The 19,000-nt window shown below is 43.9% G+C and overlaps 1 protein-coding gene across 1 annotated transcript in view; it reads right to left on the bottom strand.

The window, feature by feature from the left end:
- MEOX1 (mesenchyme homeobox 1) overlaps nucleotides 1-19,000 on the bottom strand; it is a 52,916-nt gene that overhangs the window by 16,311 nt on the left and 17,605 nt on the right. The window lies entirely within an intron of this gene.

Raw genomic sequence — 19,000 nt, 5'->3', positions numbered from 1 at the left:
TCCCTTGAGGCAGTTATTCACTCTGAAAGAAATACAGTGCCAGGCAGCGAAAACAAGTGTAAGGTTGACTCTCAGTGATGAATAATGAAGACTTCAGAGCTCAACCCTGCTAATTTGTTGTATACCTGCATTTCCCATACACACCAACCGCAGCTCCAGGGCTCACATTGCACATTGGTGATAAGTGTCTAGCACCAACAATGTCTGCCCGGCAACGTGAAGGCTTTTCTACCAGACTTCAAAACTGCTGTAAAAGCATTCTTCCCATCCCATCTATAGTGCAGGAACCGTGCCTGTTTTATGTCTGTGTTTTTTCCTAACCTTATTTATTGTGTACTGTATTGTAGCGGATTTAATACTCAAGCAATAGAGATTATAAGACTTTGTACTTTGACTGATATACGGTCATGCTACTCTCCATCTCAGAGAGGTAGCTCACCTACCAGACTGTCCCCCACCACTCGAAAAAACAAACTTCTCAGTACAATGAGCCAAGTGGGGTGGCAGAGCTTTTTCGAGCCTTGCTCCGAAGTTGTGGAACACTTTGCCGGCTGAAATTAAGTCCCTACCCTCAATGCAAGCTTTTAGGAGGGCTCTTAAGACCTGGCTATTTGCCAAAGCCTACCCTTAGCTCTGGATTTTGCCTTTTTATGATTCCCTTTTTGGTTAGGCGCCTTGATGCCTTCGGGCTTAGTAGCGCGTTATAAGTTGCATTTTCATTTCATTTTTCATTTCATTTCAATGGTGTTATCCGGATAAAAATCTCTTCTACAGTGAAACAGACTCTACACTCTGTAATGCAGTTGCAACATGTCTGAGACTGGATAAATACACAGTTGAATTTCAGAGGTAACTGAATACCCACTTTTTCCATTGCATGTTCGAGTGGTAGTTGGTCCACCCAGTGGTGACCCATCACCTCATATCACTCAATAGCCACAGTTCCTCCATCACGCCTGCATGCACTGCGACCTCCCTTGAGTCCTGCAGTATAGATGATGCCAACAGCTACCTCTCCGTACTATGGCTCGGGGCCAGCGCTATATTCATTTACTGTAAGAAGCTGCCTTAGGGCACCACAACAAAAGGCTGTGAGAGGCCCCCACCTTACAAGAAATGGCCTAAATACCCATTGTTGCTAGGGGGAAAAGGGTGCTGGATCACAAATTAAAATGTTATCATCATTTCAGCATTTTGATGGAGTTGTGCCAATATGCAATACCTGTTCACCCAGATTCAAATAGTTCCTGTAGTGCAAAACTCTATTAAAAGGCAGATGTGGCTAACCATCTTCACAAAACCCCTATATGGTGTCTGTGGAAGTTTACCAGCAGCATTTTAAATGGATGGACAGCTTGAAAAGAGAGCGGCAGGAAGGAGACAGGAGTGCATTTTGCATTGTACAACTCTAAGAGTGGGCTATTCGATGGGAGGTTTAATGTGATGGAGCAACTCAGCATAGCTGAGTCAACCTCCCAGATGACCTGCTCTGCATCTACGACACTCTGTTCTTCAAGGGCAGGTTGGATCATCCGCTGTAACCAAGAGACCTTGGTTTACTCTCTGCCCAGAATAGAGCTGACTTAGCGCCGACTCATTTTCCTTGTGCTTCCTAAGCTTCTGCTTCTGGATATCAGCAACATGTGCAAAAGCAACTGCAAGTGAGATCTGCTGATGAGTCAGCTGCTACCATTCTGAGGAAGTGCAGCTGAACACATCTTTCTGGGAAAAGCTTCCCTGTGAAAGAAAGAGAGCGGTCACTGTTTTAAAAACTGGAATCTGTATATGTGAGTGTGTGTGTGTGTGTGTGGGGGTGTGTGTGTGTGTGTGTGTGTGCACGTACGTCTGTGTATGCAAGAGCAGGGGAGAGGGAATTGGAGCAAATAAGGAGACAAGATTGAGTCCTGCTTTCCATAAAGGAAACGGTCGGGTTTCTTTTAAACAATCCGCCCTCTGTACTCAATCATAAGATAGCTCACAACCGTTTCCATGTTATAAATAAAATAACTGCTGTCAATCACTTGTCCAGGTTGACGTTTCACAGTTACGAGGTCTCCATGCTGGGATCAATATTGTGAAATCCTGGATTGCTCAGCCTCTATCAGTGTAAGGCCTGCTGAGCCTTAGACGGGTTAAGTGAGAGAGAGATACATATTTTAGGCCCTTCAAAATTACCCCCCCCCCCCATTTTAATCTTTACAGAGTAGTTCAAATGAGTACACATTTCACACAAGGAGTAATGGGACACACTTATTCACGCAATAAAACCCACATATTTCAGATGCAAGAATGGCTTAAAATAAATGGATTGAGATATTGTGACCTCATTAGAAACATATCTATCAAATTCAAGCAGCTGGAATTGGGGTGGAGTGCATGTGTTGAGGCGGAAAAGTTCCTTGCATGGCCCGTGATAGCATGCACCCAAGGTCTGAGGACCCCAGGTAGGGAGAGACATGTTCAGTTTGGACTTTTGTTGTCTCGACACACATGGAAATTATCTGTGTGTGCCTAGGAACTGTTGTGACATGAAATCCGACCCAGAGCTGGACTCTGTAGTCTAGGAGAGTATCCGATGTGCTCCCCTATTTCCTGAGTGTGACTACTGTCACCGCACTGGGCTGTGGACAACTGACAGTAGTGGCAGTGAGAGATTATATCTGCAGGGCATGCCTTGTTACCTAATCCCTGTGAAGGGAGAGGTGCCTATTGGCCTCTCCTGTTTAAATAGTCTGTTAATCTTTTGCAGATGGGTCATTTGCTCCGTGCATGTGGGCTGTAGATGGTGCCTCTGTGTTTACACTATGCATGAACAGAAACCTTGTATGCAATACTCCATTGTCGTAGCCCAGAAATCAATGTTGGATCTACTGTAGGTATGTGTTACATAAGATGGCGGCTGGTAAAAGCCTGCCAGACAGCAACGTGACTTGTAGGACTTCTCCAAAGCATTCCTGAGGTCTTTTGTAGACAGGGCCAGACTGGGAGCCTAAAGCAACAAGCATCTTCAAAACAGCTTAGCTCTCTTCTTCCTCTTTTTTCGGTCTCCCCTCCTTCTCTGCTATCTCTTTCTAGCTATTACTGTCTCTTGAAGCCCACTCTTCAGTAACCCGGGGAGCTAGTGAAAGGGATAGAGGTGCCAGCAATCGCCCCTTGGCCTTCAAAAACTGGTCTCCAATATATTAAGCCCCAGAGGAAATGCCATGTGGAATAAATGATTAGGAGATAGGAGGTAACATTCAAGTATAACTAAAGCATTAGTCCACTTCCTGCTCTGTTCCTCCCCAGAAGTGTTTCCTATAACAGAGTGAGGTCCTCTGGTAAAGATAGTAAGTGGGTGTGGGGCAAGGTTTGGGCCACACAGCACTCAGATACTACTGCATTCACCAAAAGTCATGCTTAGTGGGTTTTTACTTTTTCCATTTGGCAAATACTTCATTAACAAAACCTCAACCATGTATTCAATAAACACTGCTATCTATTTACACAGAAAAGAGCAAATAATGTTGTATCAAAATCATAGAAACGACCCTAGAGACTATAGTTGAAGAGATGCCATGGTTACAACTCAAAACGTAATTTAAACATATCAGTGATATTTGCGAAACATGGTGGGCAAAGCAACCAAAGCAACCACAACTTTCCCAATGCACAGCTCATGTCACTGTACAGTATGTCACGATTCACCTCACTAATAACATCAGAGAGGCTGGTGTACTGAGTGTGGTTTCTGGCCAAAAGCCACAGTCTGTACCTAGAATGTACTGTACATATCCAAAGGACGAGTACAGTGAGCAGTGGGAGCATTGAGACTGAGTGAATGGCTTGCCTCAGAGCTGACTGAGCATAGCTGAGATTGAGTGTATGGCTTGCCCTAGAACTGACTGAGCACAGCTGAGACTGAGTGCACGGCTTGCCCCAGAGCTGACTGAGCACAGCTGAGATTGAGTGTGCGGCTTGCCCCAGAGCTGACTGAGCACAGCTGAGATTGAGTGTACAGCTTGCCCCAGAGCTGACTGAGTACCGCTGAGATTGAGTGTATGGTTTGCCCTAGAATTGACTGCGCTAAATTGAGATTGAGTGCATGGCTTGCCTCAGAGCTTTACTAAGCAGGGCTGATATTGAGTGCATGGCTTTCCCCAGAGCTGACTGAGCACAGCTGAGACTGAGTGTATGGCATCCCCTAGACCTGACTCAGCACAGCTGAGACTGAGTGTATGGCATCCCCTAGACCTGACTGAGCACAGCTGAGACTGAGTGTATGGCATCCCCTAGACCTGACTGAGCACAGCTGAGACTGAGTGTATGGCATCCCCTAGACCTGACTGAGCACAGGTGAGACTGAGTCTATGGCATCCCCAGACCTGACTGAGCACAGCTGAGACTGAGTGTATGGCATCCCCTAGACCTGACTGAGCACAGCTGAGACTGAGTGTATGGCATCCCCTAGACCTGATTGAGCACAGCTGAGACTGAGTGTATGACATCCCCTAGACCTGACTGAGCACAGGTGAGACTGAGTGTATGGCATCCTCTAGACCTGACTGAGCACAGCTGAGACTGAGTGTATGGCATCCCCTAGACCTGACTGAGCACAGCTGAGACCGAGTGTATGGCATCCCCTAGACCTGATTGAGCACAGCTGAGACTGAGTGTATGGCATCCCCTAGACCTGACTGAGCACAGGTGAGACTGAGTCTATGGCATCCCCAGACCTGACTGAGCATAGCTGAGACTGAGTGTATGGCATCCCCTAGACCTGACTGAGCACAGCTGAGACTGAGTCTATGGCATCCCCAGACCTGACTGAGCACAGCTGAGACTGAGTGTATGGCATCCCCTAGACCTGACTGAGCACAGCTGAGACTGAGTGTATGGCATCCCCTAGACCTGACTGAGCACAGCTGAGACTGAGTGTATGGCATCCCCTAGACCTGATTGAGCACAGCTGAGACTGAGTGTATGGCATCCCCTAGACCTGACTGAGCACAGGTGAGACTGAGTGTATGGCATCCATTAGACCTGACTGAGCACAGCTGAGACTGAGTGTATGGCATCCCCTAGACCTGACTGAGCACAGTGGAGATTGTGTGTATGGCATCCCCTAGACCTGATTGAGCACAGCTGAGACTGAGTGTATGGCATCCATTAGACCTGACTGAGCACAGGTGAGACTGAGTGTATGGCATCCATTAGACCTGACTGAGCACAGCTGAGACTGAGTGTATGGCATCCCCTAGACCTGATTGAGCACAGCTGAGACTGAGTGTATGGCATCCCCTAGACCTGACTGAGCACAGCTGAGACTGAGTGTATGGCATCCATTAGACCTGACTGAGCACAGCTGAGACTGAGTGTATGGCATCCTCTAGACCTGACTGAGCACAGCTGAGACTGAGTGCATGGCTTGCCCCAGAGTTTACTGAGAACAGCTGAAGATCGCGTCCAATGGGGAAGAGTTAATTACAGCGCATGGCCATGGCCTTGCACCCAGAGGTCACTGTACATAGTTTAACGCCATGTTTAGTGGCACTGAGAGTTGGGGTAAAGAGTGCAGGACCTAAGAAATGAGTCTTGTAGCTAAGCCAAATGCCAAGCCCTGCCCCCAGTTCCTGATGGAAACAAACGAAGAGTACTCTAGGTTCAGCAACATTTCACCCACTATTATTGACCTGGGTGAGGTCGGTCCCTGCTTCCAGGGCTTACTTGGGGTATCCCAGGGATGAGCCCAGTGGATTTCAGGATGTGGGAGCGGTGGAGCACCTTCAGTGCTGTGATCGATGATGTCAATATTGATGTGATATGCAGTATCATGGGTGATGCAATCTGTGGCATCATGTGTAACATCTTTAGCAGTTTATTGGGGAGGTTTGGTCTGTCACGCTATATAACTAGTAAATATGAATGCTCTTTAGTTTTTGGATTATAACCAGAATGTTATTTCAACTGGTTTTGTTTTTAAGGGAAGATATCTCTCTCTCTTTCTCTTTGTCACTCTCTCCCATCTCCCTTCTCTTTTTCTCTCTCTCTCTCTCTCGCTCTCTCTCGCTCTCTCTCTCTCTCTCTCTCTCTCACTCACTATCTCTCCCCCAGAAAAGACCCCAGTTGAAGATACACTATGACCTGAAACCTCGTAACTGTAGAAACATCCACTGGTGAACTATACAGCATAATTCACCCAATGCATTGTTGATGACCTCACCTATACCATTATCAGTAATAAAAACTGATTCCATCACATATGAATTGAACCATAATTCCTTTACCACTAGAGTTATTACACAGACATCACTCGTGTGCAGTGCCTACAGATAACATAAATGTAAAGTGCTGACATGCTATGTGTCACTGCAGTTGCTCTAGATGGAGAAGTCCATCACTGTACTACTGACTGCTATTAAATGTCCCTGAAGTTGTTAAAGATAAAGAAGCAAATTAGAACTAATGGTTAATGATTATCCTCGCAGATGTTAATCCTTGAGAAAAGCCATTTATATTCTCTAAATACTCTCACTAATACTGCCATATTCTCTAAAAACAGATTCAGGCGTCTAAATGGAACTGGCAAGTGCCAAAAAGGCAATGTCTTCTTCTTTAAAAGTAGCTCCATCGCCTAAAATACTACCTGCATGAATCAAACCGAATCACCTCATGTATTCAGGGCATGCTTTTCTATTTTAAATAAGCGGATTTTGTTCCACAATGAAAATAGCTAGAATAATTATATGAATAGATGTGCAGCCTCGCATCTATATACAATAAATGTGTCAGTATGTATTATATGTCACAGCTTTAGCGTACGAACCTTTATTTTCTTCACACAATTGCAGCAACGCTGTCTAGTACCAATCAGTGGTACTGTATCTATATCAAATTGCACTGAGGATACCTACCAACAATCAATATACAGTAGCATTATATCACCATGTCATGTAGTCATTTGACAAGTGTTTTTTGCATGTAATTATTATCACAGGCGATATTTCCTGTGATATAATTGAGTATTTCATTTGTGATGTCATGTGATGAGTATTGGGAGAGTTAGGCTTGTGTAACCATACTGTCCCTTCAAATGAATTTGTTGTGTTCACTTTTTTAGTTGTTTAAAAATGATGAGAACTAAATATGTGAACCAAAAAAGTTCATTGGAAAGGACAAATTATGGTTATGGTTCAAAGCATAAAACACAATTACAGTTGCCAGTTACAACGTGCTGCACAATCTTGTGCAGAGTGTGTGCTTTGGCAAGGGTATTGCCTTCATGATGTGTAAACACATTCTGGAAAACTATGTTTCCCTTGCTGAATCAGAATAAAAGAGGAAATTTAACACTGTAATTGCTGATTATAATTTGAACCTTGCAGACAACAGCCATAAAACCCCTCTTGGCTCTGGTAAAGAATATGCTTCTTACTATATTGCATTATTAAACGTTTTCTCTCCCAGTATTTATCTAATTATTTATTTACTTACTTATTATCTTATTACTTTCAGTCTACATTTTTCTGTTTTATTTTCCTGCTACTTGCATTAAAATTGATATGTAATGTTAAATATATACATAAATGAGTATCGTGCAATTAGTGTTTGTAGTCCTTAGGCATCAGGTCGCCTTATTTATTATTATATTGCCAGAATTTCCTGCCAGCATTACCAGTGGCTTAGCAAGGTTAATATGGGCCCTAATGCAACGCAAGGGAATGCCCACCCCCCATCCCCAGGTTTGGTAGTAAAGAACAACTACATTTAGGGAGAAGAGAGCTCCTCAGATTCATGTGCCCCAATGCTACTGCACCTGGTGCACTATTGATCGTAGCTATGCCCACACAGCATTACTGAATTATATGACCATAACAGGCAAGATACATGATATATTACCATATCTTTATGTATACATATTTACCTCCTATCTAGGTTTCTATCGTTTCTCTATATATAAGCACACACACATGCACACACACACCCAACCCCCACAAAACATTCCACCCCGTGGTAATGGACACACAAGCTGATATTTTATGTGCCAGAAAAAGAAGTAAAATCTCCCCCCTCTGAGTTTGTTTGATCCCTGTGCTCAAGCTACATTTTACCACACACAGCTCTAACAGTTAAGCACCTGCAACTCATTTGTGAGTTTATAACCACCTTCTTCTCCCCAGGTAAGAAAAAAAAACATATTAGCATTTTTATTAGTGCAAAAAAATGTTCTGGTCAAAGTCAGTTCAAACTATTTAATCTTGGGAGAAGAAAGACTTAACTAATATTGTAACTCTCTAAGTTTATTTGCTTATGTGTGTATTTTCTGTTTTCTAATCCAGTTACAATGCAGTATATCATGAACAATGCACTTTACCTTACACTTTTATTCGGGCATTCTCTCAACCTCCGCTATACAAACCAGATATTTAGGGTAGACGTCTGTTGCTTACACAATGATAGACAACCGTGTTTTGCAACAGGAACCAAACTTTAAACCCTGCGTTTTAATGGTACCAAAATCTAACATTAGTGCTACATATTCAACATCTGTATCTCTTTATTTTGTAATATGTTTCCAGACTTTTCAAACCCTTTGTGTCTTTTGGGGATCATAAAAGGGGATTCAAATGGCAGGTTGCAAATTTTAGGGAGTAACTAACTTTAGGAACAAAATCTATACTTTAATAGTTGGTTACAATTTCCCACCAGGAGCAAAACTAAAATAGTTTAAAGTTAAATTGAGTCCTTCATCTGTTAGTGTTTTCATTATATTTGCTGCTTTCTACTTGTAATGAAAAAGATCTCTAGTTTTTTCTATGTAGCGCACACATCCGTACGCAGCATAAAGCAAGGGATCATATCCTTCACTGTGGAGACAAAGCTGAGGTATGGGTATGGTGGTATTGGCTTGGGAATTCCAGTCCCTTTGCTGCTGAGTAGTCATTTTAAACACAGCCTCTTCTATGATATAGCACTGCCCTAATGGGACTAACAGTAGCAGCTTGACAGCGACCAGCCCAGCCAGAAAAGGTGGCTCATGATACGATGGTTTAGTCTACTTTACAACTTCCCCTACTGCAATCTGGCACCCCTACTGGCAGCCGCGGCCGGCAGTGGGAGTAAATGCAGGGCGGTGACGTGGGGAAGGGGAGGGGCAGGGTGGGGGGTAGTAATGTATGGATTACGGAGTTTTACAGGTAAGTAAACATTTAACCCCTCCCCTGCTGGTGACAGAACCACTCCGTCATCAGCTGCGGTCGCGCTGTGCTGATGACGGAGCGGTTCCGTCACGGCCCGCTCGGCACGCCTGCGTGGTGCGGATTCCGCGACTGCGCAGAGGGTTCCATTGAGCGGGCGGGGCTGTGACGGAACCGCTCCGTCATGAGCACAGCGCAACCGCGGCTGGTGACGGAGCGGTTCCGTCACCAGCATGCGCCTGCCGCGCGGCCGCCCCACCCCCTTCGCACTGCGGCGGAATAGCCGCAGTGAAGGGGTTAAATAAATAAAACGAATTTCGTTGCGCACACTGCATCGCATTTTGGGATGCAGTGTACTCAACGAAATTCATTTTATTTATTTAAATGTTTACTTACTTGTAAAGCTCTGTAATCCATACATTACTACCCCCCACCCTGCCCCTCCCCCTCCCCACGTCACCGCCTTGCATTTACTCCCACTGCCGGACGCGGCTGCCTACTGGTTGTCCATAAGGCTGCCTTGCCTCTTACTTTATGAAGAACTTTTAAAAAATGCAAATATACATTATAATTGCCCCATTTCCTAAGTGAAGCAGCACAGGGGTGCTAGCCCACAAGTGAATAAGCCATAGTAGGTATACTCTAAAGCAGTGCTTTTGGTACGGAGTACCGGCACTTCTTCATTTTGAGAAGGAGAGTACCAGCACTTCTCAAGAGTGACCTAATACTTTTGATTGGAGAGTACCGGCACTTCTCAGAAGCTAGCTAGTACTCTGGGTCAGAGTACCAGCACTTCTATTTTTCCATTTCAAGCACTGCTTTAAAGAAAACATCTAACACAGGGTTTAATGACCTTTTGACTTCTATTGATGTCAAATGAACCACTACTGGAAATCCAGGGACCCTGCCTGAGCAAATTTTGTATGATTTGAACCTCCAACCAATACACAATAATAGAGAATTCTCAAACAAAAAAAGCTGGAATTTTTCTTTTAATGGAAAAGTTGGATCTTTTCAATAATTAGTTATATTTCTAAAATATGAAGTTATAACATTGTTAGACTCTAGCATATTGCTTTGTTGTTTTTTTTCTCTTAATTCATGCTCTCTTTTAGTTGGTGCATATCGGTACTTTATTTGAGGCTACCAATCATTCATACCTTATTCTGTTTGATATCTTCACGCAGATTCGAAAACCAAGCTAAGAATGCCAACTTAATTTTTGTAGCCTCCAATTTGAAATTCCTATACATTTGCAAAGTGTTATGAAATGTTCAATTTTACAATTTGCCTTTTTAAAAATGTTTGTATATTTTCTTAATGCGCTAACAGTATTTCATTTTCTTGAATCCCGGGTTAACATCTGCTGATGTAAAACTAAATAAAAAGTTGGTTCCATCTAAGGTATGGGATCAATTTAAAGGGAAAATACATTGTAGACCACTTTCCTGCTTTGTCCTCTATGGGGCTTATTTACAAGCCCCTTGTGCCACTTTTGCGTAATTTTCAACATGGGAAAAGTGACGTTGGGGTGGTGCAAGGGGCTTGTAAATAAGCCTCTATGTGTTTTAAATGACTGAGAAAATGCCTTCAGTGGTGTGAATGCCAGCTCAACATCACAAAATCATTGGTGCTTCTTGTTTTGCTGAATATATATTATTAAGTCTGTCCCCAATGAAATTGGTCTGTTTGCTCAGAACAGTCAGGGTGAAGGAAAGCCATGTCACTTTGGTTACCGAGACCTGTTAGTGAAAAGTTGCAGACTCTCTCAGCTTCACAATCAATTTTGGAAAAAATCGCTGATGTTCTAAAAGCCAAAATATATGTTCCTGGCTCTACCTAACAGTTTCCTTTTGCAGATGGCTGCAGCCATCCATTTCTAGAGCACCATGAACTCCCATGAGACTTCTGACTATTTTGAAAATAGATTTCTGTGTAACCTCAAAGTATTTGTAATCTATTGGTTTCATGCTTTGATCGGAAAAACGTTTGGTCAAGCTTTACATTGAGTTCTATACACTTTAAGAACGGTTGTCTCGTACTTAAAGAAGTCTGCCACTCTAGAAAGCATGAAGTGATTGGAAAATTTTCTGCAAATGTTCTCATTCTCTCAACACCGTTGTTTGAAATTATTTTGGATTTCTACGAAATAATTCTGGCACTTAAAAACATTTCAGTGAAGCAATGTAATATTTTATTAAATCATTTTGTACTTTGAAAACACCGAAAGCCTATATTTTAACAGTTCAGAACGAATGCTGTATATTTGGGAAATTACTGTATGTTCAATATTAAATATTTCTGTTTGCTTTTTGAAAAATGGATCTGCTCGGCACCATATATAATTTTCATAAGCATCCTATTCTGAAAAACAAACAACGTATGACCTGATGTACAAAGCTCTTTTGTGGTTGCAAACCCTATGATCACACAGTGTACCATTGCAGAAGGACTTTTTACAATGTAAAATAGCCCTTTTATGAGTTGGGAAAGTGTTTCCAAGATATAAAAGGGCTTTTGTGAACCCATCCAAATCGCAAACGGGAGGGAACGTGAAAGGGCATTCTCTGCCAATTTGCGATTCAGAAAGGTATGTATGAGTGGTTTGCACCCGCATTTTCAGTTACACACAATTGCTCAGCTACTGACCCCAGAGTTGTAGCAGTAACTGATTCGTAACGAGGAAACTGTCCCAGTGAGAAAGCTTCATCTTTGTGAATACTGCCCTTGTGCCTCGGTGGGAGCAGACAGTAGTCCAGGGAACCACTTCTCTACTGGCCTCTACCCCATTTATTCGTACATTCGTTTTAATGCCCATCACCGGAAAATATGATTCTTAACGGTGCAAAGAAAAGTTGCTGCTGAATTTTCATTACCTTACCCTGAGGACGTATTTATATGCACTAATATGTCTAACAATATCTAAACAAGCATTTACAATGCAACGGTCTTGCCTTTGCAAAAATTAGAGCTATTGGCATTATAAATGACAATTTTTTTTATTTATGTGTTTGTTTTAAAAACAGATAAATAAATGGCATTGTCATTTACAATGCCAATAGCATAATCTCTCGCAAATGCCACACACAAACCCACAGACCCCCACCCCCACACACACAGACCCCCCACACACACAGACCCACACACACAGAGCTACACACACACACACACACACAGAGCCACACACACACACAAACCCACACACACCCACACACAGCTACACACAGAGCAAGCCACACACACACAGAGCCACACACACACACACAGCCACACACACAGAGCCATAATGAAACAGAAAGTGGGCCCTGATGCTGATGTACTCCCTACAGTCCCATCGCCAGTGTGTCTTTTGTATGTAAATTATTAAGACAGTGCTCTTTGTCCAGCTAGAGAGGTGATTGTAAAGGTTTGTTTTTATAGAATGTGTTGAGGTCAATGACATATTTATAGTCAAAGCCATAGGCTGCATCTTGGATTTCATCCTGTTGGGCCGTTGTACTTCTTTTGGTACTAGTAAACCAAGGGTTGCTGCTGCTACTGCAGCACCTTCTGGGTGTAGCAGGTATTTAGGGGATTGAAATTGCAATAGATATTCTCATGACTGCAATGCGACGCCATTTGTTTTTATTCAGGGTCTCATTTTTGCCTGTGAGACCAGGCACTCTTGAGCTCCCACTAGGTTTGTGCTCTCAGCACACACTTTAGACAGATGGTCGATATCATTTTGGGACATGGCCTACAGTGTGACTAGTGTGCTGCCCATACTAGGCTTACATCCTCTTATAAGGTTATCCAGACATGACCTTGTTTCTCTGACGCATGGCCAAAGTTTATTCTAAATAAGAGAGAACAAATTTTCACTAGATCCATCAGCTGTATGGTATCAGGTCAAGGGAAGTGTATGCTGTGTTAATGGTGTGCAAGAATATCATGTCCTAATTATTGTTTACAAAAATATTGCCTCTTTGTAGTTCACCACAGAAAATAAATACCCAAAGGAATCATATTTTTGTAAATTATATTTATTTATACATTTTTATATAGATAAACACACACCTATAGGCCATGATATTTATATCAGACAATATTTATGTTAACAGTAGTCTAACATGGGGGTGTGGCCAAGCAACATGGCCAACAGGACATGAGCCTCTGAGCTTCCACGCAGCCCGCGTCTAAATCCCACACAATCCTTGTATGCACAGCCCTTTGCACCAACAAAATGTACCCCAGGAATGACAGTCACACCTGTGGGTGTGATTGACGCTCATTCCGGGCTCCCCACAATGCCGGAGTCTGATTGAACTGTGGAGGCCTAGTGTGGCTGTGAGAAGGTGAGCTCATGCCGGAGTGGATCGGAGCCAGCTGCTCATGCATGTTGCGGAGTGCCCCTTTACCCACGGCAGGACTGTGTGTGGCATAAATGCTGTGTGCCGGGTCTCCTGGAAGAGAAGGGAGCTGGAGGCTCAGAGCCCCGATGGCTGACCAGAGTTGGGCAGCCAGAGGAGGGCCCCCAGGGAGCACTCAACTGTGGAGATGAGCTGCCCGCTGGAAGCGGTAGGTCCTACAAGCAGCCCTGCCGCCAAGGTGAGGGGCCACCAGAATCGCCGCCTGGCAAGGGATTACAGCCCCGACAGGCCTCCTTGCAGGACTGCTGGGCAGCCAGAAGGACCTCAAACTGCTCGAGGAGCCACTTCCAGGTCTGAAGCCACGGCACAGAGAGCTGGGTCCGGCTTTGCTCTCTTCCCGAGTCCTGGACATAGGTGCCCCTGGGCACTGAAGGAGGTGTCCCGGAGTGCAATCGAGGCACTGGGCGCCTAAATGCCTGTGTAACCTGCAGTCATAACATACCATTGGACCCCCCACATCGTCCATCAAGCCCTGACCCCTCATTAGGCCTGGGCGGAGAATTCTTGGTACCGCCCGAGAAGGCTGCATGGGATGGCAGGATGGAGAGGAGATTGGGGCAGGCGGCCCCACAGACCCGGTCAGTCATCACTCACCAGGAATAAGCGCTGCTCCGGCAGCGGAAAGAGGGCTTTCGCTGGAGGCTGTGCAGTCTGTGGCATCTGGTCCCGGCAGCTGTGGCAGCAGGCTCACGGGTCGCGCTGGGTAGGCAGGAGTCAGCGCTCCAGGCAATCGGGCCCGGCGTCTCGGCGAGGGAGTTGCGGGGTGCCGATTTGGGTGCGCCTGCAATGATGTTTAGTCTCGAGGTCGCGTTGAAGGGAGCTAGTCCAGCAGGAGCATCCACAGCCGGTTTCAGGAGCTCGCGTCCATGCCAATGGGGAAGGTTCTGTCTCACCGACTGCTCAGCTCTTCCGGCGCCATCTTAGCTTGTTCCAAGTCGGGAACGTTACGGCTCATTTCTCTGTGATGCTATATCGGAGAGAGGCGAAAATGAGCGTTGAATAACCAGCCTGTATTCCGGTATGGGAATTGATGTTCTGGGTGGGAGAACAAGTCGCATGGTCCATGGTTGGAGAGTGAAAGGACCCAAGCGAAATGGTGGCAGCAGCTGCGGATATGCGTGTGGTGCGATGCGGTGACAATAGACTCAGCTTCAGAAGATCCTTGTTTACCGCTGATTTCAGGTGAACAAATGAAAGAATCGCGCTGCTTACCAGAGCTAAAGATTTGCGTTATTTGGTAGGGCATAATATGTGATGTGTACATTGTGTGAGTTGTAGAATTCTGCACACAGCCTTTTGTCTGTAAGCTCTGTCCTTTTCAGACTGGGGGGCGTGTTTTTGACTGTTGTTTATTACATCAAAGAATGTAAGAAAGAAAGTAAAAAACACGCCCCCAATCTGAAAAGGACGGGCTTATATAGAAAGTAGAACATCACTAGAGAAGAGAAGAGGGCGGGGCTTAACCTCGCTAGTGATGTTCACTCTACCCCATTAATTCTCGCCAGCGAGACTGCACATGTGCGCAGTCTTTCGCAGGCGGAGACCTAAAGAGTATTAAAAAATGGAAAGGAAAAGCATTGGCCAAATAAATTATTATCCCACCTCCTCTGGCACTACAATGTACTTCATGCTCACATGCTATAACAAAAATTGCACAACATCACAGGGCAAGAGAGCCCTGGGTAAAAGTGGGCTGACCAATTCTCCTGTGATTTTGTGGGCGGAATGGGTGTGAATGAAAATTGAACAGGCCAATGGATGAAGCGGGCTGGCAGAAAATGCGTCTTTCTATGCATAGCTGTATTTGTTTTTATTTTTTAGATTATATGAGGCTGGAAAGACAGATAAAGCTGTCCCTTGTCTAGACCTAAAAAATGCTACGCTTTTGGGAGCATCAGTGCAGGTACAACGGTCTGCTGTCCCAAGAAGGCGTTTATCCCTGCATTCAAAGGTGTCACAAGTTGCAACCTGCCTATGTAATATTTATTAGGTCACTTTGCAACACCCTATGAAAAGACAATGTACGTGCTACTTATTAATACATAGGTAAGATTGAAAAATGCATCCCTGTTCACAAACCAGCCAGAGTGCAGTATGCACTTAACTGGTTTAAAAATAGGGCTCACACATCAGGAGGAAAGTTCAAAACGAACTTCCTATTCAAAAAGGAAAGCACTGCTTTTTTAGGTTTGGCCAATCAGACAGCACCGGCTGTCTGGCTGCGAAAGACTTACTATTGGTTGGCTTAATTGTGACACTCATTATCTTGCTTTTTATTTGTTGACTTGCTTCGGTTTGCCTTCCACTTCTCTGTTTGTCCCTTCTGTGGAGCATACCCTCTTTACTTGTGTCCTTCCACTGCTTAATTTTCTAGAACTACATTTTTCTGTTTGGTTAAGCACACTATAAGACTGCGTGTGCTTTCCAGATGTCTTGCTCGTGTACCTCGCTACAATGCTCCATGTTGCTCTCTTTTGCCTGTGTGCTTCTACCTTACCATGCTCCATGTTGTGCTCAACCTCAGGTGCTTTTTTCCCCGTGTTGGTTTCTTGGTCACATTCTATTCAGTCGAGTGCTGCTTTTCACTTCTCAGCTCCCCCACACACTTCCCATTAATGCCCCTCCAACCCAGGACTGTTCCAGAAAGCTTTGCTTCCCTAGGAAATGTTCTCTTTTGTATGTGTTTGAGTGGTGCATTGTTTCAGTGGTATAGCTATGGGCACTCAGGTCCATCTAGATTGTGCTTTGTTGCTCTGCCTGAGTTGCGCTTTACCCCACAGTGCTGCTGTGTCTGGAATGAACATCATCATTGGTCTGGTCTATGAGGCTGGTGCTTTGGCAAATGGCTGTGGTCAAATCTGTGGCTAAGTTGAATTTTACTTAGAAACACGCCTTCATTCGTAATCAGGTGTAGGTTAGGTGTCATTTCTGTGGTCCTGACAAATTGCCTGCAATCCGATTGGGCCACAAAAGCATGAAAGATGCTGACCCAACTTCACATGTTAAGCTGTCAAGGTTAATTGGTTCCCAGGACAGCGTGAGTTTGTTTTTACTCTTGTCAAGGGGACGACCTTATCAAACATTCCTTGGTACACCTTAGACATTTTAACCACTCACTACATCAAACCAGCACTCATGATATCCTCACTTGCATTCACCAGTACAGCAACCAACTCAGAAGATCTCCGGCAAAGAGTCCCTTCAGGGGGCCGTTGCAGTTGCCATTTTGCATGGACTGTAAAGGAGTATATGAAGCTGCCAATTTACACCAATGACCACTGACCGAGTATCATGTAGCACCTTTATCCAGTGACGGATTTTCCGCCAAAAGCACTTTGCTGGGACTTGCAGACCCAAATCCCTAACTGAATAAGTAGTACTCATAAAGCCATTATTAGATATATCTGCTCTCTATCAAAGATGTCCAACGTTGGTCCATGAGGACCAGGGACATGCCAGGTTTGCAAGATTACCACAATGTAAATGAATCTCACTTAGATGATTTCTGCACATTTTTCTCACATAGAAATAGTGAGAAGCAGGAATGAGTTCTGGCCCGAGAATCAAAAGCAGGACACCATTGCTGAATTCCTATTCTCCCAGTTTTCCTTATTTAACAAATTGGGAGCCCTTAAAACCAACAATATTAAGTAATGGCTGTCTACTTTTGATTGTTTGCCACAGGTCCATAGTTAGAAATGGCGAGTTGAAGTATTGGCTTCCATGGTCAAAATGTCTGTGTGAATCACATTGATCTGCTCCAGATAGTGCGGCTGCAGGTCAGGGCAGCTGTCACCTGCCACCCTCCCCCCCCCCCGCACAAGCCCAAACACAGAAAATAAATGTCTTTATTGGGAAAAGGGTAGAGCAATGCATTTTTAACTGTGGAGAAAATTATTACAAATTAGGTGCAGGTGTTTCACTGAACAATAAAACACCGACCAAAGAGAGATCAAACAACTTGGGCCCTATTTAATAAGAGTTTTTGGGTAAATCGGCTCCAGATGTTAGCAGCCACTGAATCTGGCTTGGACTTTCCAGTTCTTTGGGGATTGCTGTAGGTCAGCATAGTTTTCATGCTGATTTTTGGAGTTCTTCCGTGCTACAGATCATGCATTCATGCTCATTTCACAAATTATATCAAATTTTAACAAATTAGAACTCCCACTAATTTTATCGACTTGAACAGAAGTGTGAATGGATTTGCGTGGGAATTTGAACGTTTTGTCCACGATTATAAGGATCCCATTAGTTTTACTGTTTAGCACCTATGTGAACAGCATCTGTCTGAGTCTACTGTCAAGGCAAGAGCATGAAACATTGTGTACAAAACCACTGTGTGTTTATATGGCAAGAAGGATTCTTATCATTCAATACATTTCCAACATTGATGTTCAGTGGGATGGGCTAGGCTGAAGATGCATTTGCTTGGATAGTATCATACATTTAGGTATGGTTAGGAGGTGACTACACGTCGATGGGGTTGCCGTCTTCAAACCATGGCCATTCATTTAGAAAAGCCAAAAGCATTCTGGGAGTTTTAAAATCTTGTTTACCTTATTGAAACCATTGAACTAAGACTGTGTAATGGCTTGCACAAGAAGACAATGCACAGAACAACTCCGCGGAATATCATATTCCACCAGACATGGAGCTATCTCATAACCTTAACTGAAGCGTCAGATAAATTCAGAATCCATCATAATCAATTTTCTGAGGTCTTTGCATAGCTACCTCACCTAATGGACTAGGATCTATGCTGCTTCTAGTACCTCCCTCGGGCATAGAGTGCTCACCCTACACTCAGCTGCGCGTGCATGAAGACATTACTTGAGATTGCTCTGAATGACATAGTGCCAACACTTGATCTCATAATTTCCTAATCTAAAACCCAGATTGTCTACAAACCAATAAAAATATGCACGTTTTCATTAGAGTGTTCATTTTTTTTTAGAATTACATGCATTTTGCTTTTTAGTTTTCTTCAACTTTCATCTGAAAATCGCCCATGACTAGTCTTCTTATGTGGATGGCGTTTCTGCAAGAAGGAGCAGAATGGATTTTCCGGGCAGTGATTTCGATATAATACAGGAACGTATAAGTCAAAAAGAGCCGTTTTCAGATGTACCACCACTAAAAGAAGAACATGAATATTTGGCGCTAATGGAAGCGTAGACATCTAAGGACTTAGTCCATAAAAAAAGAGAAAGAGAGACACAAGATCCACCAGGATACTCATCTATATCCGAACAGATTTTGTAATCTGCTTAATAGACACCATGTCTGTATCAGATAACGGCTACAAGCATTAGATATCAATATCCTAAAGCAAATCAGTTACTGCATTCTTTCCAAGCGGTTCTCTTCTCCTTATGTGAAGAACCCCCCCATTTTAATATATGTTTGTTATGTATC

The sequence above is a fragment of the Lissotriton helveticus genome, chromosome 5_1, assembly GCF_964261635.1.
Source record: "Lissotriton helveticus chromosome 5_1, aLisHel1.1, whole genome shotgun sequence".
Taxonomy (NCBI): domain Eukaryota; kingdom Metazoa; phylum Chordata; class Amphibia; order Caudata; family Salamandridae; genus Lissotriton; species Lissotriton helveticus.
Note: the sequence above shows the minus strand (reverse complement) of the source record. Positions and strands in the feature narration are given on the sequence as shown.